The following is a 17,097-nucleotide window of genomic DNA, read 5'->3' on the forward strand; positions in this document are numbered from 1 at the left end:
CATTACATCGGGGCAACATAGCTCAGGCAGTAAGAGCAGTCGTCTAGCAGTCGGAGGGTTGCCGGTTCAGTCCCCCGCCGGGCTGTGTCGAAGTGTCCCTGAGCAAGACACCTAACACCCAAATGCTCCTGGTGAGCTGGTTGGTGCCTTGCATGGCAGCCAATCGCCGTTGGTGTGTGAGTATGTGTATGAATGGGTGAATGAGAAGCATCAATTGTACAGCGCTTTGGATAAAGGTGCGATATGAATGCCACCCATTTACATTGTGTTGAATGATGGATGCAATTTACAAAAAAACAGTGTTGGCTAGGCTACTTTGTGGTTAAATGATTAGGACCATCATTGAAATGTGTGTTAATCAAGATAATTGAATGAAAATGGGATGAGGCCAATGATTGGTTTAAAGGACAGTTATACGCCCCACCAATTCTCAGCTCACGATACGCCACTGCTGCATATATTTAATAAATTACCCTTTTTTTCTTTTTTTCTTTTTAAATATGCATATGGCTGAAAAAACTGGTCCCGGGTCAGGGAAGTATTTTGCCTTTCATTAGAGACAGGTGTATTTGCCTCTTGCAACCTTGATTGATTGAAACTTAAATTTTGACAGGGAAAACACACTGCGACATGCCCAATACACTTTTGAACATAACGTTATTAGGAAACTGGCTATAAAGAAAAGGGGGTAATTAATCTCTAAACTACCAAAACTATGAAAAACGTAATTACCTGCTTCAGAAATTAATTGCATATTTGTAAGTGGTGCATGACGGAGATAATGTTGTTTTAATGATAATTAGACCAGCTTGCTTGCTCGCGAGTGCCGCGGCTACTAATGACGAAATTACGGTGGCAACTAGCAAGTCCTACTGACCTACTACATAGTTGTTTTTTAACGGAAATGTAACATAATAAGTGTTGTTTAATCGCGGTTTCATAATTGAAACAGTGGCTACTGAGTGATATCATTCACCGTTACCGGGTTGAGGCTGGGGCTGGGGATCACCCACTGGCTGTACGGTCTTAACACCAGATGGTACTCATCTAGGGAAGGTTACCTCCTACAAATACCTTGGCATTGGGCTTGAACTTTGGTGTCCGTATTGATAGCTTCAAACCAAACTCAGAACAAGTTATGTTTTTATTTTCTGCTCGAAAAAGATTAGTCCAACGCACCCCTTTTTCAGTATTAGACTATGGTGATGTAATGTATATGTGTACATCTTCATCACTTTTGAAAAAACTGGATTTAGTCCCTCATGCTGCTTTACAGTTTGTAACTGATGCAAGCGTCTGTACACATTATTGTAACATATGAAATGGTTCAATGGACTTCACTGTGTCTAAGGAGAAAACCCATATGTTCATTTTTATTGCAAAAGCTTTCCTGGGTAAATTAGTGCAGTACATATATAGTTTGGTGGCATATTGCCCCAGTAGCTATAACACTAGATCACCAGAGGAAACTCTCCTCTTGGTTCCAACCACCCGAACAGATCTGGCTAAATCTGCCTTTTCCTTTCATGCACCGGCATACTTAATTTACATTTAAGTATACTTAACGGCATATTTAACTTGGCATATTTACGCTCTCTTGTAAAATATTTCAAGATATTTTTTTTACTTCTAGCTTTTAACATGTGCCATTATTGTCCATTATTCTTTTTAGCACCTGATCCCTTTTGTGTCTTGTGTTTTATTATGTTTTTATTATGTTTATGTTTATCTGTCCCTGTTTGTACTTTTTATATGAAACCTTTTTATCTCATCTTGACCAGGACTGGCAGAAGAGATATTATGTCTGAATGGGACCTTTTTGGTTAAATAAAAATGTCAACCAAAACCAACGGTGAACCAGAGTAGACATACAGACATAATCACATGGGGAGAAGCTGATCCTCAGATCAATTTATACATCACGCTTTTTGAAAAAATGTGTTCCCATTCCTTGCTTAAGAATCCTTCAGGAGCCTCTTAGCTTCTCACTCCTTCATGGACATTGCATGGAGTGGAATGTCTTTAACGATAGTGGATCTGGATCAAATTCTGGTTCAGCCAAGAAACAGGAGACAAGGACGCAAATAAGCAATTCGAATGAGCCCAAGAAGTTTGGCTTTTTAAGTTTATTTACTGAATTTTATACACAGTTTGCATAGTTGATTTTTACATTTCTGATTCAAAACAAAAATTATTAAATTAATGCATTACATTAAAATAATTTAATCAGCAGAAAATACAGTGAAAAGTAATTGTGTGTATTACCAATCAGCAAAAATTATAGGCTCATTTCTTATTGGCAGCATATGGTTGCATGAGGGTATGTGTGCAGAAGAGTGTGATGAGCCCTTGTTCCCGTTCGTTTGAATTTGAATCTGATAAACCGGTTGAATATTTACATTTAGAATAATAGGAGTTTTCCAATGTGACTCAGTCTGCAAGGGGACCTTCACTTTTATGGAAAATCTGTATGAATCAGTACCTTGTATTTCAAGTGTTACGGGAAATTACATTCCAGTTCACTTCTAAATTAAAACGCAACTTTATATCCATTTCAACCAATCACTATCAGAGGGGGACTATTGTTTTTCAGTCTTGCTGACTATATGGTTGCAGTCCAGTTCAGTTGGTCAGAAGGAAACATTTTCAAAAGAAGGGACATGTCTCAAAAACTGTAACAGTATTTATCAAACCTGCAGTTACAGTAGAGTGCATTTCAGTTGCTCAATTCTGGACAAAAACTGAATTAAAATGGATTGAGTGGACTGGAAAATTCCCAAGAATATATTTTGTGGATCTAAGTCATGAGTAATTAAAAAAACATATTCTGACCCTTCATTAGGTCTTCATTAGACTTAATAATTAGCCCATCCACTTCAAGGTCGGCGTGTTGTGAGTTCAGAGATGCTCTTCTGCATACCACTGTTGTAATGCATGGTTATATGAGTTAATGTTGCCATTCCGTCAGCTTGAACCATTCTACTCTGACCTCTCATGAACAAGGCATTTTCCCCCATAGAACTACCACAAACTGCATTTTTTTGCACCATTCTCTGTAAACTCTAGTAACAGTTTTGAGTGATGATCCCAGGAAAGCATTTTCTGAGGTATTCAAACCACCCAGTCTGATACCAACAATTACACCATGGTCAAAATCACTGAGATCACATTCTTTCCACATTCAGTTGGTTGATGTGAACATTAACTGAAGCTCCTGAACCATATCTGCATGATGTTATGCATTGCATTTCTGCCATACAATTGGCTGATTAGATAGTTGCATGAATAAGAAGGTGTACAGGTGTTCTAAATAAAGTGCACAGCGAGTATGTATATACAGTGCATCCGGAAAGTATTCACAGCACTTCACTTTTTCCACATTTTGTTATGTTACAGCCTTATTCCAAAATTGATTAAATTCATTTTTTTCCTCCAATTTCTACACAGAATACCCTATAATGACATTGTGAAAAAGGTTTTTTTGAGATTTTTGCAAATAATAAAAAAAAAAACTAAGAAATCACATGTACATAAGTATGCACAGCCTTTGCCATGAAGCTCAAAATTTAGCTCAGGTGCATGGTGCGTGGTGCTGTTTCCACTGTTCAACCTTGAGATGTTTCTACAGCTTAATTGGAGTCCACCTGTGGTAAATTCAGTTGATTGGACATGATGGAAAGGCACACACCTGTCTATAACGTCCCACAGTTGACAGTGCATGTCGGCGCACAAACCAAGCATGAAGTCAATGGAATTGTCTGTAGACCTCCAAGACAGGATTGTCTCGAGGCACAAATCTGGGGAAGGGTACAGAAAATGGAAGAAGTTCGGAACCACCAGGACTCTTCCTAGAGCTGGCCGCCCGTCTAAACTGAGCAATCGGGGGAGAAGGGCCTTAGTCAGGGAGGTGACCAAGAACCCGATGGTCACTCTGTCAGAGCTCCAGCGTTCCTCTGTGGAGAGAGTACAACCATCTCTGCAGCAATCCACCAATCAGGCCTGTATGGTAGAGTGGCCAGACCGAAGCCATTCCTTAGTAAAAGGCACATGGCAGCCCGCCTGGAGTTTGCCAAAAGGCACCTGAAGGACTCTCAGACCATGAGAAACTAAATTCTCTGGTCTGATGAGACAAAGATTGAACTCTTTGGCGTGAATGCCAGGCGTCATGTTTGGAGGAAACCAGGCACCGCTCATCACCTGGCCAATACCCTCCCTACAGTGAAGCATGGTGGTGGCAGCACCATGCTGTGTGGATGTTTTTCAGCGGCAGGAACTGGGAGACTAGTCAGGATTGAGGGAAAGATGAATGCAGCAATGTACAGAGACATCCTGGATGAAAACCTGTTCCAGAGCACTCTTGACCTCAGACTGGGGCGACGGTTCATCTTTCAGCAGGACAACGACCCTAAGCACACAGCCAAGATATCAAAGGAGTGGCTTCAGGACAACTCTGTGAATGTCCTTGAGTGGCCCAGCCAGAGACCAGACTTGAATCCAATTGAACATCTCTGGAGAGATCTGAAAATGGCTGTGCACCGACGCTCCCCATCCAACCTGATGGAGCTTGAGAGGTGCTGCAAAGAGAAATGGGTGAAACTGCCCAAAGATAGGTGTGCCAAGCTTGTGGCATCATATTCAAAAAGACTTGAGGCTGTAATTGCTGCCAAAGGTGCATCAACAAAGTATTGAGCAAAGGCTGTGAATACTTATGTACATGTGATTTCTTAGTTTTTTATTTTTAAGAAATGTGCAAAAAAAAAAAAAATTATGTGTTATGTGTAGAATTTTGAGGAAAAAAATGAATTTATTCCATTTTGGAATAAGGCTGTAACATAACAAAATGTGGGAAAAGTGAAGCTCTGTGAATACTTTCTCACAGCACACAGCTGGAGTGGGGTTTAGGCCCGGCTCACAGCACACAACTGGAGTGGGGTTTAGGGCCGGCTCACAGCACACAGCTGGAGTGGGGTTTAGGGCTGGCTCACAGCACACAACTGGAGTGGGGTTTAGGGCCGGCTCACAGCACACAACTGGAGTGGGGTTTAGGGCCGGCTCACAGCACACAGCTGGTGGGGGGAAGGGTTGAGGGTGAACAACAAGGATGGTGTCAGGTCCAGCTCATCCTCAGATACCCCCGGTGATGGTGTGAAGCGGAACCGCTGCAGGAGGAAGGTGAAGAAGAGGAAGAGCTCCATCCTGGCCAGGCTCTCTCCCAGACAGGCCCGTCGCCCTGCAAGGAAGAGATAATCACAGCACATACATACAGCTACAAGAGAGGGATAACAGCAATTAATTATGGCAACAGGAGAGTGATAATCACACTACCCAGCTATAGGAGATATAAATAATCACAGCACATGACAGATAGGACAGGAGAGATATGACAGTAACTTATTACAAATACAGGGACAGCCATAATCACAGTACCTGTGTACAATACTTATTCAATATAACCATTACATTATTGGCATTTGGCAGACGCTCTTATCCAGAGCGACGTACAGTTGATTAGATTAAGCAGGAGACAATCCTCCCCTGGAGTCTTGCTCAAGGGCCTGGCTACACCGGGAATCGAACCACCGACCTTGCGGGTCCCAGTCATGTACCTTAACCACTACAGACCGCCCTATGACCAATTGTATACAGCTATTGGGGCAAGAATAGCAGGGCATACATACAGGTGAGAATCCATAAATATTTGTATTGCTAAAGGAGAGAAAGCTAGGTACATTGCAACCTGTGGATCGTGAAGCTGATGTGTCATATTCTTGCATTGGTTAAAGATTAGAGAGCTTTGCTTTGCCATGTATTGCACTGTGCTGCACCTGCAGAGAAGGGCATGAAGGCATCTCTCTTGATGAAGCAGCCCTTCTCATCCAGGAAGTGGCCAGGGTTGAAACTGTGGGGGGTCTCCCACTCGTCCTCATCATGCAGCACCGAGGTCAGGAGTGGGATCACCGTAGTTCCCTGTGAAACGCATGCATAAACATATATACATTCACCGAGAACTTTATTCTGAACATTTTTGCTTTATTACACCTACTTATTCTTGCGATTATCTAATCAGCCAATCATGTGGCAGCAGTGCAATGCATACAGTTATGCAGATGTGGGTCAGGAGCTTCAGTTAATGTTCACATCAACCATCAGAATGGGGAAATAAATTTGATCTCAGTGATTTCGACTGTGGCATGACTGTTGGTGCCAGATGGGCTGGTTTGAGTATTTCTGTAACTGCTGATCTCCAGGATTTTCACACACAACAGTGTAGAGGAATTGTGTGAAAAACCGGAAATGACTTGTTGATGAGACAGGTCAGCGGAGAATGGCCAGATTGGTTCAAGCTGACAGAAAGGTTGCAGTTACTCAGATAACCACTCTGTACAATTGTGGTGCGCAGAAAAGCATCTCAGAATGCACAACACGTTGAACCTTCAGACGGATGGGCTACAACAGCAGAAAACCACATTGGGTTCCACTTCTGTCAGCCAAGAACTGAAAGCTGGACAGTTGAAGACTGGAAAAATGTAGCATAATCTGATGAATTTCTGCTGAGGCATATAGATAGTAGGGTAAGAATGAATCCATGGACCCAACCTGCCTTGTGAGAACAGTCAAGGCTAGTGGCAGTGGTGTAATGCTGTGAGGAATATTTTCTTGGCACACTTTGGGTCCGTTAATACCAATCAATATTGATTGAATGCCACAGCCTATTTGAGTATTGTTGCTGACCATGTGCATCCTTTCATGGCCACAATGTACCCATCTACTAATGGCTACTTCCAGCATGATAATGCACCATGTTACAAAGCAAATGTTGTCTCAAACTGGTTTTATGCCAATGAGTTCAATGTTCTTCAGTGGCCTTCCCAGTCACCAAATCTGAATCCAATTGAACAATAGAAATATATATACACTCAGTATGCATTTCACTGCATAATTATGGCCTCCCTCACCATCTGTCTTACCATCCGTGGGGAGAATATGCACTGCATCCTCTTCCTGATAAGTTTGCGACAATTCAATGTTTTACACCTTTTTTATTGCCCTTACAGAGCTAAGGGGTATGTGTAATCGTCTATGTATTTTTTGTACCGATTACAAAAAATTTGATTTTGAAATTTCACTTGTGATGGTCAATTACCATCTGTGTCTTCTGAATTGACAGTTCTTTGGCTTTTCCCATGCTGATGGTTGACAAAGGGGTTTTGCATGCTTATCTCATTTTCTTATACTCTTCAGAAACAGGAAGTGATGGAATGACACAATAGTTCCTTTAGACCAAGATTAACTAAATTAAAGTAAATTGTATTGGCAATTTCAATGCTTGATTTTATCCACAATAATTGTTAGGGGTGCCAAACACCTCTAGCACTCGCAAGAGAAGATGCTAATGATGCTAGGATGCTCATTAAACTACAAATAAATTAAGAAACACATTAAATATCCAAATGTTTGAAAGCAGGCTATTTATTTTACAGTTGTAAGTAGGTTTTAGTGCTGGGCTCCTTTACACCAGACCACAAGGTGTTATAACCTTCTTGATTAAGTATCCCTGGAAGGTGACATCACAGCTGGTGATGTGGAAAAGGCTCAATGGTGCAATGTCAGCCACTCTCTGGATCTCGTGGATCACGGCGTCGGTGTAGGGCAGGTTCCTCCGGTCCTCCATCCGGGGTTCCCGATCCCCAATGACCCGACTCAGCTCCTCCTGAACCTGGTCTGCTCCCCGAGAGTGAGAGAGAGAGATAGAGAGAGAGAGTCAGTCAGTGTGTGAGAGAGACAACCATGCTACAGTTGGTAAACCGAACCATTGGCCATGATTTCATGGAAACAGATTCATAAACTGTAAATACATCAAACCCATTACAGTGAAGCAGAGCACGGTTGACACTGGGAATTACTGTGCGGAATGATAGAAGAGAGGGATTCTCATCCACCATCCTAAAGGCCAACAAAGATAGTCTAATTAGTCTGTGTATGTGTATAAAGTTGGTGCACAAACTTGTGTCTGTGTATTTGTATGTGTTCATGCGAGTGTTCGCTTATATGCAAGTATGCATGTGTACTGTACAAGTGTGTGTGTGTGTGTGTGCATTTCTCTACCCTGTATATGGGGGTACTTGGCCATCAGCAGCAGGCCCCATCTCAGGGTGGTTGCAGTGGTATCTGTCCCGGCGGCAAACAGGTGGTAGACAGTAAAGTTCAGGTTGTCGTTGTGGAAGTAGGAACCTGGCTGGTCTGACTCCTGAACAGGTACAGAACACCATACACAATAAAATAAAGCATTAGTTGGACAAACAATTCCTGAAAGATGTTAATGCATTTCAGTACAGGATAAGAGGTACTTATTTAACACAAGCCTATGCAGGAGTTTATGAACACAACAAGACTAATTTTTTCAGCTTACTTCAAACTTCCACTGATTTCTGCCACCTTTGCTAGCATGGGAGTGCCAGCTTCAGACCATTAAATCACCATGAAATTAAATTTTTAACACATTTCTTGTAGATAATTTTGCCATTTGAATTAGGTCATCTAGCCAGCAAGAAAAGGGTGTGTTGACAGATTAACAAGCTGGCAAACTGACTTTAACCACACAAGATTGATTTTGTTCTCACATATAGGATTGTAACTCCATGTAATTCTATTTCAAAAGATGCTGGGAGTCTTCCAGACAATCCAGGAGGGTTGGAAACCCTACTTGCATCGAAAGTAAACCAACCAGAATGGCAGTGAAAAACCCGAGTGTAGTGTGGTTGGCTCGGCTAGTTCGCTAGTAAGCACAGATGGTGCAGTGAAAGCGAAGGCTGGTAGCAGGTTATCGCGACAACACTCCCCGATGACGTAACCCTCAAATTCAAAAGAGCGTTGTTGCCCTTGGCTAGAGGCGAGTTCGTCTTTAGCTGACTGGTAACACGTTCGTTCAACAAATAATTTGGACAAGTGAGAGGCCGGGGTTCAAATCCCACCTCGGACTCAGGCAAATTCTTCACCTATTACACAAGCACTTTCTAAATATTAAGACCCAGTCTAAGTCAATCAATCCATCACTTTGTAGTTCCTATCCAGACTGACAAAGCAAAGGAAAATTGTCAGTGTGCTAGAAATGTATCAGCTTATCAGCTATCCTGTATTGTTCATATTCTGCAGTTACATTACATTTTTGGCATTTGGCAGTTGCTCTTATCCAGAGTGATGTACAGTTGATTAGACTAAGCAGGAGACAATCCTCCCCTGTAGCAATGCAGGGTTAAGGGCCTTGCTCAAGGGCCCAATGGCTGTGCGGATGTTATTGTGGCTTGACGGGGGATCAAACCACCAACTTTGCATGTCCCAGTCATGTACCTTAACCACTACACTACAGGCCGCCCTATCATTTGCAGTTATCATTTGTGCAGTATACAATGAGTCCAGAGCAGAGTAATTTGGGAGAGACACAAGCCTAGAGGTGAGGTTTTACAAAATAAATCTCTTCAGCAAGTGATCAACTTTCTGTGAAAACAATTTAAAAATCATAACATCTGCTGTCTCTGCCCACAGTAAGGATTAAGCAGAGTGCAGTTCAGATCAGTCCCAGTTCTGCTTCTCTCGCTCCATACCTCCTGCTGTCGAACTAGGAAGGAGTCCACAAATCCCCTGAGGTCCTGGGGGTCGAGTGTGTCCTTCAGTCCCTGCACCAGCCTCTTAATCTCCCCAATGATGCTTTTGATGTTCTTCAAAATCTGGGTCCGATTCACCAACAACCGGCTACAACACCAGCGCAGCCAGGGGAACATGTTGTACACCTGCAGTAACCAACACAAAAGCAAAACGAGCTCAGGATCATAATCACAAAAACCTGGAATGAAATCTACTTTCCAACCAGAATGGACTGGTATAGATCCTGAAATACAGAACCCAGGCTAGAGCTTGTAATGTCTCGGCATTGGGGCCCAGCTGTACCTGTAGCTCCAGCATTTATCAACTGACACTTGGGTCTCCAATGTTGTACTATACTGTACAGAAATAATTACAAAGCGCAAAATGGCTACCTAAAGGGAAATTACTAAGTACCAGTACCATTATTTCAGTTGAACCACACAGTTGGATAAGTTCATTGCTCATGTTGACCATTTTTTGAAAGGCAGCGTCAGCGTAGTCAAAGCGGCTGCCATACATGATGGCACACATTATGTTGGAGACGGAGTAATTCACTGGCTGAGTGGTGTCAAAGGGCTCACCTAAAGACCAAAAAAAGAATACATTAAAAAAAAAAAATTCCTCCAGAAAGCACGTTTATTGGACCAAAATTACCTTTAAGCTTTGCCATCTTTGCAACAAATGTAAATGTAAATTACATGGATCAATTACAGTGGATTCTAAACTCAGTCGTTGGACCGACTTCTTGTTACAGCAAATACCTGGATCAGCATTTTAGACCTTGATGCGACCCTTTGTTTACAGAAAACATATACGCCCCCATTCTCAACCCCGCCCACCGATCTCCCCAAAGTGATATGTGCATATGTGTGGGCTCTCCCTCCCTACCTATGTCCGGCTCTTCTGTCTCCCCCAGGGGTGTATCACGGCGTGATGGAGCTTGTACCAAAAAATAAAATGTTGATTGAATCCATGCATATTCCTCTCTCACCTTTAAAATTCTCAAACACCTTGATGAGGTGGTGTAATTCCTCAATGATCTTCTCCTTGCTCCCCCTCTTGCCCATTCCAAAGTCTCGCAGGGTGGAGAGGGAGAAGCGTTTCATCTCCTTCCAGGAGTTTCCGTTGGAGAACAGAACACCTGCGATGGGAAAGAACACCATGGGAGCATTTCTTCCCCATATGTCTATGATGAAACTGTACTTATTAAAGTGGCCTCATATTGTTGAATGCAGGTCTAAGCATCATTATATTATTCTCAAAACATTCATGCTTTTAGCCGCTTTTGAATGAGACCAAACATGTATGTCTTTGGAGGTAATCCTGTTTAGCAATTGAATACCTTTAAAAAAATACTTTTTACTTCTGCTTTCAACAATAGAGGTGATACTTGTAGGGAATTGTGGGAAGTCACAATCTCCACCTGCATATTGCATATTATATATTATATATATCATATATATTATTGGCATTTGGCAGTTGATTAGACTAAGCAGGAGACAATCCTCCCCTGGCGCAATGCAGGGTTAAGGGCCTTGCTCAAGGGCCTAACGGCTGTGCAGATCTTATTGTGGCTGCACCGGGATTAGAACCACCGACCTTGTGTGTCCCAGTCATTTACCTTAACCACTACGCCGCCTTATATAATAAAACCAAATTGCCCCACGTTGGTTTCTGCTTGAAACGGGAACTGCTTCTAACAATGTAGATTTCAACTGTCCTGTATAAACAATTATTATCTATATAAACATACAATTAATGATTTCAATTGTTACAGATGAATGTTACAGATTGCATTCAAACTTAAAATGTGGAAAGAGAAACCCCTGGCAGGGTCCTGACACCCCATAAATACCAATGCATGAGCTGAAAATCATATAGAAAACATCTACGCCCCCATTCTGAACCCCACCCGCCGACCTCCCCGAGGTGATATGTGCATATGTGTATGTAAATACGTCTGTATCTCTGTCTGTTTGCATATTGTAGCAGGCCATGGGTCCATGGGTATCTGAGTAGTTTTGAGATATTAAGCTTCAAATAGCTGAAAGTGAATGGACTCCAAGCAGATACTACCTTTTACATTTAGCATTTTTCCACACTTTTGAACAGTATTTTTGTATAAAGCTTCACACACATATTTAAGGCCCTCTAATCAACATATTTTTGGCACTAACTCAATTAAAACCTCTAAGCTCACTAATGTATTCTGGTGCATCTCCGTTGACAAACTCTGCAGGAGGTACGGCCCATAGATTGCAGGCCTCTGACTTTTGATGTTAGGACAGCAGCATTCTTAATAATAATAATAATGATAATAATAATAATAATAATATAATGTTCATTCAATTGCACTGTTCCTCTCTCTAAGGCTGTAATCTAAACACAACCCATCTTACATTATGTTGTGGATAACATACATGGAGATGGTAAGACCAACAGATGGACAGGACTGTATACCATGCCCGTTCATAATATCTCTAAATATGGGTGCAATTTCCCGATCTCCAAACTCTCCAGCGTAGTTGACCAGTGCCTGTTTGACCGTCTTGTCGCCTGCCAGGACAACCACTTTATTTGGGCCCAAGTGTAAAGTGAACACAGTTCCATACTTCTTAGACAGCTGGAGAGACAGGAAATACATTATCAGGATTTTAACAGCCCTCTGACAAAAACCAAGTCTGTCAATATTTGTTATTGAAAAACACAAAACATGGACATCCACAAAATGTTGAGAAATACAGGAAGTGTTTCTAACACTACTTTTCCATTATTTAAAAAAAACTGAAGAAAACGGGAAAAAAAACTGGGAAAGTAGTTTACTATTGCTGTTAATAACAAAGAGATTGACAGGAGTGGACTGCTCTCCTGCAGAGTAGGCTTCATAAAATTATACAACTTGCATTTTCAAGATGATAAAGCTTGTTTTGTGTGACCGCACCCAAACACAGCAGGCTAATATCTTTGGTTCAACTACAGACCCATTGGAAAACAGCCTTTTATTTTATCATTTTGAAATAGTTTTCAGGCAGATTACAGCTCTGAGACAGCGCTTCTCAAGGTATTAAATTATCTATTGCTAAATTGCCTACCATGGGGAATGTTTTCATGCCTACTTATCCTTTTAGACTTCTTACCCATTTCACAGAAAATCATGTGTCTCTGTTAGCAAATAGATGGTCTATGTGTCCTCTTCAACTTTGTGTTCCCCAAGGACCTCATTCACCCAAGTCTTGGTGTAAATCAATAATAATAATAATAATAATAATAATAATAATAACAACAACAACAACAACATTGTCCTTACCTCACAGAGAGACACATGAAACCGTTTGTGATCCAATAACAGCAGGTTCCCAAGGAGAGGCAGGGGTCTGGGTCCTGGTGGGTGTTTTCCAGGTCCAGGGGTGGAGGAGAGCAGGTAGAGCAAAAACAGCACCAGCACCACCCCCAGAAGGGTCAATGGTGAGAACATCAGGGGTAAAAGCTCCTCCAACATGACTCTGTCTGAACTGATCTCCGTCTGAACTTTTTTCAGAGAGGTAGGTTTGACTGTAAACCAGTTATACCTGCTGTTTCTTTTTTTTAATGTACTCTGCAATCTACAATTTATGCAATATTGTAATTCATGAAGTAGAGGGGGTATCAAACACTTTTTTCAGTTATGAGTAATAAGACTGGATTCTCTACAAAGAACAACAAAACTGAGGCATGAATCATATAATTCATTATTATAACATTAAAATCGTCAGGAGTAGAAAACATTCCCATTAAATGGTCTGATATAAAATCTTGTGCCCCCACGTTTGGCCTCTGTCATTCTATTACTGATTAACACGGCGGAATGCACTGCTCCCTGCCACTCACTACACCATCAGCACAGCAGAGAGCACTGTAAACACAGACAGTGAGCACAAATATAGTTTCAGCTGTAAACTGGTTCCTGTTTGAGAAAACACAATTGCACAAAAATAAAAAGGATTACGCAACAATAAAGCAATACGAAAACCTAAATAACAAGATTGTAAACAAACAAGATTTGAGTTGAAAGATTATCAATTGTGTAAAAAATGAAAAAAGTCAGTACTACCTTAACCTAATAAATGGGAACCTTGCTGATCCCAGTAAATGTTGTTAAATTATCATCAGGGCCTATGACATCCTTTACTGAGCTTTTAAATAAAAGTGAAATTAAGGGAAAACATAACATTGATCAGGGCCGTGCAGACATTTTGGGGGGCAGGGAGTTAAGTAAAAAAGGTCACTCACCACACCGACACTGTGGTGGGAATTTTAATTTATTCCTGTAAGAAAACACTCAGAGACAGAGACAGTAAATAAAATCCAATCTTTACTATGGGTATAGGGTCCAAGTTACATGCAAAAACAAGGACAAAGGTTCCAGGACCTTTGTCTGGATATATGTAGGCACAGAGCGCAACAAATGTACGCCCCTTCATTAGTATTCATTAATATTTCTGATAATCAATATTCAAAGACAATCCACCGCTCTTCTCCTTACTATAGATTGTTTATTCATATCTCCCCCTTCAAGGTACGTCATGCAGATGCATGTTCTCAAAACATTCCAGCATGACGTATACGCAGGGGCCTGTGCATTTAACTTGCGCGTCTGAGAATAATCTATCTTATCTTGTTTTAACTCCCTATTTCTAGGAAGATAATCCCCATGGTAGCTTCCATCATGAGGTATTATGTTTTTGGTTCTGCAGGCTCTCAGGCACCAAGACAATATAATTCAGAACACACAGTTAATGGCCGTGGCCTTGGAGGCCCATGGTACAGACAGGGAGAGACATCTCCACTCACACAGTTACAGAAAATAATACTGAGTAGCACAAAGCAAGTTATGATACTTTAATACGTGTGTATACATTACAAGTAATGAGAAGATTCTAGATCAGCAGTCCTACTCTGTCATGCTTGATACATAAGCCCCCTGAATTTGGGATTTCAAAACTTTCTTCTGTTTTCATGTTCTGTATCATTTTGTTACAGTACAGTGGCGTCTCATGAGCTCAGAATTGGTGGGGCGCAAAACTTTCCTTTAAGTCAATCATTGATATAAAAACTGTTTTCTTAAATTTTCCTTGATTATCAAATGTGTCGGTGACCTGACTAATCAATTGAGAATTAATCGGCTTCATCACATAGTGTTGAATGATGAATACCATTTACAAAAAACAATTTCCCGTGATTTTCCTTGAGTAGGCTATCTGACGATTAATTCACAAAGTACTCTGTACCGTCAGATATAGCCAGCTCTCCTCAATTAGATATTATTTAGTAGCATATGCCTTACTCATTTCATTATATTTCCATTAAGAAATCGTGCACATTTTATCAACATTATTGGCGGACAAATGTAGACTTTTTTCTCCGCAGTCCGCACTCACTCGGAAAATAGACCGGGGTGGAAATGATCTGCAATGCGTAGATTGTAAACTGGTATTGCTGGTCATTCTGAAAGCTAACGGGGTACATAACAGAGTGATGCATCTTTTTTGATAAAGCTTTTTTGATAAGGCTAGGCTACTTAGTGGTTAATTGATTGGGCTCATCATTTCAATATTTGTTAATCAAGATAATTGAATGAAAATGAGATGGCACTCATCTAGGGAAGGTCACCTCCTACAAATACCTTGGCATTGGGCTTGAACTTTGGTGTCCGTATTGATAGCTTCAAACCAAACTCAGACCAAAGTTAGGTTTTTATTTTCTGCTTGAAAAAGATTAGTCCAAAACCAACGGTGAACCAGAGTAGGCATACAGACATAGCACACGGGGAGAAGTTGATCCACAGGCCAATTTACACATCACACTTTCTGAAAAAATTCCCATTCCTTGCTTAAGAATCCTTCAGGAGCCTCTTAGCTTCTCACTCCTTCATTGACATTGCATGGAGTGGAATGTCTTTAACGATAGTGGATCTTGATCAAATTCTGGTTCAGCCAAGAAACAGGAGACAAGGACGCAAATAAGCAATTCGAATGAGCCCAAGAAGTTTGGCTTTTTAAGTTTATTTACTGAATTTTATACACAGTTTGCATAGTTGATTTTTACATTTCTGATTCAAAACAAAAATTATTAAATGAATGCATTACATTTAAATAATTTAATCAGCAGAAAATACAGTGAAAAGTAATTGTGTGTTTTACCAATCAGCAAAAATTATAGGCTCATTTCTTATCGGCTGCATATGGTTGCATGAGAGTATGTGTGCAGAAGAGGGTGATGAGCCCTTGTTCCCGTTCGTTTGAATTTGAATCCGCTAAACCGGTTAAATATTTACATTTAGAATAATAGGAGTTTTCCAATGTGACTCAGTCTGCAAGGGGACCTTCACTTTTATGGAAAATCTGTATGAATCAGTACCTTGTATTTCAAGTGTTACAGGAAATTACATTCCAGTTCACTTCTAAATTAAAACGCAACTTTATATCCATTTCAACCAATCACTATCAGAGGGGGACTATTGTTTTTCAGCCTTGCTGACTATATGGTTGCAGTCCAGGTCATCCTGAGTTCAGTTGGTCAGAAGGAAACATTTTCAAAAGAAGGCACATGTCTCAAAAACTGGAACAGTATTTATCAAACCTGCAGTTACAGTAGAGTCAATTTCAGTTGCTCAATTCTGGACAAAAACTGAATTAAAATGGATTGAGTGGACTGGAAAATTCCCAAGAATATATTTTGTGGATCTAAGTCATAAGTAATTTAAAAAGCATATTCATGAGTGAGCAGCTGAAAAAGAGAAAAACAGCTGTCTCCTCAGCTGTGGAGGGGAGGCATACACACTCAGCAAGCACTTTATTAGGTCTTCATTAAACTTAATAATTAGCCCATCCACTTCAAGGTCGGCGTGTTGTGAGTTCAGAGATGCTCTTCTGCATACCACTGTTGTAATACATGGTTATATGAGTTAATGTTGCCATTCCGTCAGCTTGAACCAGTCTAACCATTCTACTCTGACCTCTCATTAACAAGGCATTTCCCCCCATAGAACTACCACAAACTGCATTTTTTGGCACCATTCTCTGTAAACTCTAGTAACAGTTTTGAGTGATAATCCCAGGAAATCAGCATTTTCTGAGGTATTCAAACCACCCAGTCTGATACCTACAATTACACCATGGTCAAAATCACTGAGATCACATTCTTTCCACATTCAGTTGGTTGATGTGAACATTAACTGAAGCTCCTGACCCATATCTGCATGATGTTATGCATTGCATTGGTGCCATACAATTGGCTGATTAGATAGTTGCATGAATAAGAAGGTGTACAGGTGTTCTAAATAAAGTGCACAGCGAGTGTGTGTATATATAGCAGACACTCATATCAAGAAAGACTAATGTACTGTAAATCATAACGAAGAAAGGTTTGGTGAAGAACAGAAAAGATGTGGTTCACACCCATCAGCTGGAGAGGGGT

The 17,097-nt window shown here is 40.9% G+C and overlaps 1 pseudogene; it reads right to left on the minus strand.

Moving 5' to 3' along the window:
* Positions 1–13,141, minus strand: part of LOC133121328 (cytochrome P450 2K1-like) — a 21,861-nt pseudogene extending 8,720 nt beyond the window's left edge.
* Between the last annotated feature and the right edge of the window lie 3,956 nt (positions 13,142–17,097).

This window comes from Conger conger, chromosome 2 (assembly GCF_963514075.1).
Source record: "Conger conger chromosome 2, fConCon1.1, whole genome shotgun sequence".
NCBI classification, from domain to species: domain Eukaryota; kingdom Metazoa; phylum Chordata; class Actinopteri; order Anguilliformes; family Congridae; genus Conger; species Conger conger.